Below are 6,037 nucleotides of genomic sequence, written 5' to 3'. Positions count from 1 at the left end.
TGTGTGTGTGTGTGTGTGTGTGTGTGTTAGGGCTCCTCTGATTAGATACAAACTTCCCTTCACATGTACACATTAACACAGGGTGGAGCTCAGGGTGGAGTTCTGGGTGGAGTTTGGTTTGACAAGCTGTGACCTCTCCTCCACCTCTTCTCTCTCCTCCTCCTCCACTCCTCCACCTCTTCTCATCCTCCTCCGCCTCCTCCACCTCTCCTCATCCTCCTCCTCCACCCTCTCTCCTCTCCACCTGCACGCGGCCATAGAGTCTCATCCTATGCTAATGTCAGTGACGTGTGGATCACGTGCTCCCCCCTCCCCCTCCCCCCCTCCCCCCTCTCCCCCCCCAGCAGCAGCAGCAGCAGCAGCGGCTCTCTGTTGTCTGCGCTCCGCTATGCTCCAGTCTCTTCTGTCCGCGGCGCACCGCTCCACTCTGGATATCCGGGAATAAGGCGCTCCAGGCGGCCGCCGCTGCACCGAGCCCCGCTGCCCCGCTCCGCCCCGCTGCGCCCGGCTCCGCTCGCAGGTAGGACCGCTGCAACTTCTGCTTTTCGCAACTCTCGGAGAGAAATTTGCACCAAAGTAACCAAAAAGTGAAGTTATTGAAGCGCGCGGCTGCAGCCCGGCCGGAGCTCCTCCGGTGCTCCCCCGGTCCCCCTGCCCCTGCCCCGGCTCCGGCTGCAGCTAGCGTCCGCCCCCTCCATCCTCGGCTCCGGACCCCGCCGGCCGGGAGCAGCCGGGACCCCCGGCTGTCAGGTAAGTTTGCGGCGGGCGGGCGGCCGCCAGCCGGCTCTCCTCCTCTCTGTTTATTTTCCTGGAGAACTTTTCCCCTCGACCCTCCTCCTCCCCCCGGGGAAAGTGCCCGGCTAGCTGTTAGCCGCCTAGCGCGACCCCCCCCCCCCCCCCCCCCCGCTCTCCCGCTCCGGCCCCCCCGGGTTCACCCCGGGGCGACCCGGCGGAGGCAGCCGGCCCGCGGCGGCTCCGTCCCGGCGGAGAGCCGCTCGGACCGCGGCTGCATGTGTCGCCTCCACGTCGGGAAGCGCGTTTGTTTTGGCCGCTTCCCTCCTCCCGCCTCCCCCCCTCCGCTTTTCGCGAGTTTCCCCGCCTGACACAAAGCACCGAAAACGGGGTAAATTGTCTAAAAGTGCGGGTGGGCCGGCGGCGGGGGGAAGCCGGCGGCGGCCCCGGGGCCCGGCAGCGGCTCTCCGCCGCCGCGGTGGCCGCTCCGCGGCGGGTTCAGCCGGGGCTAAGCTAGCAGACAGCCCGTCTGGCTCCCGGGTCATCTGAGGTGAAGCCGCCGCGCGCACACTCACTGGCGGCTAGCGGAGCTCCGTGCCCTCCGCTAACCTCCCCGGAGCGAACCGGGGGAGACCTCCGCGGTCTGCCGGCCCCGCTTCCGCCTGCCCGGACCGCTTTTTGTGGCGCCGGCTGCGACGGTGGAGCGGCGGACGGCCCGGTGAACACGCCGTTCCTCCGCCGCCGCCGCCGCCGGGGAGGCGCGCCTGAAACAGCCGAGCCTGGAACACTCCGGGCCGGGGAGTTTACGCCTCTGTGAGGACCCTGGAGGTGGCTGGTTATTTGGTGGAAACGGATTTAATTCTCATGTAATGATTTATTCCTGCTTTAATTCTGATTTAATATTGAATTATTTCTCATTTAATGATTTAATGTTAATTTAATATCGAATTATTTCTGATTTTATGATTTAATTTTGATTTAATTTTGATTTAATTTTGAATTATTTCTAATTAAATTTTGATTTAGTAATAATTTATTGTATTTTTTATTCTGGTTTATTTGCGGCCACAGACACATCCACCCCGGCTGACTTCATCCAGGAGATTTATCATTAATTTCCTTAAATAATGTCTGAAAAGATGGCCTGAGTGTGACGGACTGTTTAAGAGTCTTTCCTCGCTCCGGGTCTAAAATCCCGATTTGCTCACATCTCAGGAAAGTCGCGCCGTTCGGGTTCCGGCTTCGAGGAGAATTTTCTGTTTTTCTGTCTGAACTGTGCAGAAATGATGTTTCGAAGCGTTTTGTGACTTTATTTTCAGCCTGAAGGAGGAATCTTCCTCTTCTGGGTGTTTCTCCTCTTTTCCACACAATTCCACTTTTTACCGTCGTGACTCTTCAGATTCCAGCCGAAGCTCCGTCACACCGAACGGCTGCTTTTAACAGTCATTCCTGTTCTTGTTACCGACTCGTCCAGGAAAAACCAGGAGAAGACTGAAAATGAAATCAGAAGGAGGAACGGCGACCGACTCAGTCATTTCATTCATTTCATTCTGATTTAACTCAGATTTCATTTGTATTTGATTCAGATTTCATTGAAATTTATTTACTGATTTAATTCAGATTAATTTCTGATTCAATTCAGATTTCACTCGTATGTAATTCAGATTTAATTTGTATTTAATTCAGATTTATTTCTGATGTAATTCATATTTTCTGTTATTTAAAGATTTAATTCAGATTCCGTGTTTTAACGCAGCCAGTCGAGCTGTTCTGTTTCCAGACGTTCTGCTGTTTCTGGCTCCTGATTGGATCCAGACTGAGCGGCTCCGTCTCTCTGGTTTCGCTCGTCGTTCTTCGGGTTTTATTTCGGTGAATTCTCCAGGAGTGACGGAGCCTTTCTGGAATCGCTGCTCGGGGTTCGCGGCGTCGTTCCGCGGTCGGTCGCGTCGAGCTGCGGGTTCAACGCCGTCGTTCTGCTTCTGCAGGGTTTCTGATTTCAGCGTCTCCATCGGGAATCGGAGAGAATCTCTCTGACCTTGTTGGATTTTCTTTCAAAATAAACCGAACACTGCGTTCCGGTTAAAAACTGAAGGAGGTCTTGAGATCAACCCTGAGCTGGATCTCGGTGGATTAAACATTAAACCAGTTTATCATGAAACCTGCTTTTCAGAATAAAAGCCGGCGTTTCAACCGTTTCTGCTCCTCGATGGATTTTTATTTCATCTGATGGAGCGGCTAACTAGTTCCCTGGTTAACTAGTTTTCCAGTTAACTGGTCCTCTGGTTAACTGGTCACCGGTCTGCCGCACCGGTCGCTGTTGTTTCTGTCAGATTGTTTTAATTTGAAAAGAATGCGGTCTTGTTGGGATCAACCGGTTCAGCCGGGCGGGTTAGTTACCTGCTTAACCAGGTTTAACTTCAGCTGTAACATTTTATTTTGACGTGTTTCTCTTTAAACACCTCACTGTTTTTTAATTCAGTTTTTTGTAATGAATAAATGTTCTCTTCATTTGAAGAGTTTTTTTTTTCTTGCGGTTTAAATCCATCGCTGTGAATCGAAGCTGCGATCGCAGCAGAACCCGACGCGCTTTTGCTTTATTCTGAAAGTCTCCAGTTTGCTGCAGCAGATTCGGTGACGGAGGAACCGTTCCTCCTCCGGTCGGCGCCGGTTCTTCCCTCGGCCGCCTCAGACTGCTAGTTAGTGTCGGCCTGACTAGCCTGACTAGTCCTCGGCTGGTTAACGACTCGCCGGAAATACAATCAACACATTTCCTTTGTTTTGATGAAACACTGAAAGACTTTTATTTTGAAAAGTGCTGACCTGAGGGACGGGTTAGTTAGTTAGTCAGTCAGTCACCGGCTTGGTGACCAGTGCTGACTCTCCACACCCTCTAGTGGCAGCAGACGGTTCTGCAGCTGGTCCTGTAGCGGGTTCCGTCCCTGGTTCTGCAGCTCCGCTGGGTTCCACATTGCCGTCTCGGAGAACCGTCACTCTGGGTTCTCCTGGGACTTTCTGTTCCTCTGTCAGTCTGAAGAAATCCTCATTCAGAGTGAAGTTTGAGTCGAGAAACCGAAGAACCGGGGTTGATCCAGACAGGCTGTCAGAACGTCACGGCCGGCCCGGCCAATCGGAACGCTGCGCAGAGTGGATCCGGACCAGAGGTCTGAATCCCCAGATTCAGGATTAACCGATCCTGAACCGCTGTTCTCTGCTCCTGACTCCACCTGCTGGTCCCCCCCCCCCCCCCCCCCAGGAGGCGGAGCAGGTGGAGGTTCTGAGGAACAGGTGTGTAAACTCAGTCCTCAGGTCTCGTCCCCCCTCCCCCTCCTCCTCGCTGCCGTCTTGCTTTATATCGGCGCCGTGTCGCGTTTTAATCCCATGATATGGATGCAGGGATCAGTCAGTCATGCTGCCACTCTGAGAGACACACACACACACACACACACACACACACACACACACACACACACACACACACACACACACACACACACACACTCCCGACACGCTGCTGCTGTTTTCTCTTTCCTTTTTCTTTCACACACATTTCACTGGTTTCTAGGAAGCAGCTGTGATTTACTGTGAGCACCTGACCTGTCACCTCACATACACACACACACACACACACACACACACACACACACACACACACACACACACACACTGTTGGGTCTTTGGGGGAAGTCGCTGCTTCGCTCGTGTGTTTTTTGATTGTTTGTGACCGAAGAAAAGAACCGTTCTGAGTGTGTGTTTCCATCAGTGACACACACACACACACACTCACACGCACGCACACACTGCAACATCTAACATCACACACACTCACTTGCTTTTTGTCGCATTGTCAAATTGCGATTTCTTTCACACATTCAGGAAGCTTCAGCTGCAGTGTGTGTGTGTGTGTGTGTGTGTTTGTATGTGTGTGTGTGTGTGTGTGTGTGTGTGTGTGTGTGTGTGTGTGTGTGTGTGTGTGTGTGTGTGTGTGTGTGTGTGGTCAGGACTCTGATGCTTCCTCCATCATGCCTCGACTTTTCGTCTTGCTGTTTCCCGTTCTGCTGTTGGTTCTGCATGTTCTTCCTCAGCAGCTCAGTCTGACTTTCTGACTTTCCTGGTTCTTGGTGGTTCCTGATTCTTGGTGGTTCCTGGTTCTTGGTGGTTCCTGGTGGTTCCTGGTGGTTCCTCTTGGTTCCTGATTCTTGGTGGTTCTTTCTCTCGACGGACCTGGACTCGTCAGTTTTCTCCAGAATCCTGGACTCGGCCGTGCCGTTTGGATCCTGCTGGCGTTCTCGGTCTCGGTTCCTCCCAGGAGTCTGACGTTCTCCGAGCACAGAGACGTCTGGAGTTCCAGTCCAGTCCTGCGGTGGAACCCAACCAATCCGGTTCTGACCGGTACTCACTGCGCCGGGCTGGAACCATGTTCCACCACGTTCTGCTGTAACTGAGCAGGAACACCAGTTCACATGGAGCGGCGGTGGTTTATGAAACACACACACACACACACGCAGGCCCCGCCCCCGGTTTGGTGCATGACTCAGCGGAACTCAATGTTTCAGGTTAAACGCCGCCGCAGGTTAAACCACAGAGCCGATCTGGGCGGAGCCGCCGCTCTGGTTCTTCCAGTCCTCGCCGGCACGGCTCCGCCGAACGCTCCGCCGTGCCGGAGGAACGTCTCCGGTGTGCCGGGAGGAACATCTCCGGTACGCCGCCGCCTCGATCCAGTGACCTTTGACCCTGGGTCCGAGGCTTCTTCACCGTGGTTCTCTGTTCTGGCTCCGATTTGGTTTGATTTTCTCTGAATTTTCCGTTGAACATTTCGTGGCTCCGGATTCGAACCGTGTGCCAAATTCAGCCGCTCAAGAAACGTTCCTGCTGCCTGGAACCAGAGTGAGATCCAGGAGATCCGGACCTCCGACCCATGGAACCACAGCCAGACCTTCTAACCCGGTTCTGCCCCGGTTCTCCCTGGTTCTCCTCCGGTTCTCCCCCTAATGACAGCCTCCCCCTGAGCGTTTGATGGCCTCCTGCGGAACGTGCGGTGCGGTTCTGCGTTCCAGTTCTCAGCGGGGGAACGCTCAGTAGCTGTGAGTGTTTGAGGTTTTCTGGCAGCAGGTTCTGAGTTCCTGGATCTGAATCTCTGGCAGCAGGAACCGAGGCCCGGGTCAGAACGAAAGAACCGACGATTTAGAGTCCAAATGAAAGCACACGTTGCACTGATCGATGTTCCGGACTCGGAACGGAGAACCAGGAAAAATGCCGATTGTTTTAGATGAAGCAACCAGAGCCGCTTCGCTGTGAAGGATCAGTG

At 54.0% G+C, this 6,037-nt stretch overlaps 1 protein-coding gene across 4 annotated transcripts in view; it reads left to right on the top strand.

Moving 5' to 3' along the window:
- The first annotated feature begins 310 nt into the window (after positions 1–310).
- zhx2b (zinc fingers and homeoboxes 2b) overlaps positions 311–6,037 on the top strand; it is a 41,798-nt gene continuing 36,071 nt past the window's right edge. For all 4 annotated transcript variants that reach the window (XR_003934026.1, XM_030121163.1, XM_030121165.1 and 1 more), the window contains exon 1: positions 311–520. The gene's annotated coding sequence lies outside the window, so the exon portion shown is untranslated. The remainder of the gene's footprint in view (positions 521–6,037) is intronic.

The sequence above is a fragment of the Salarias fasciatus genome, chromosome 22 (assembly GCF_902148845.1).
Source record: "Salarias fasciatus chromosome 22, fSalaFa1.1, whole genome shotgun sequence".
In the NCBI taxonomy this organism is placed as follows: Eukaryota; Metazoa; Chordata; class Actinopteri; order Blenniiformes; family Blenniidae; genus Salarias; species Salarias fasciatus.
Note: the sequence above shows the minus strand (reverse complement) of the source record. Positions and strands in the feature narration are given on the sequence as shown.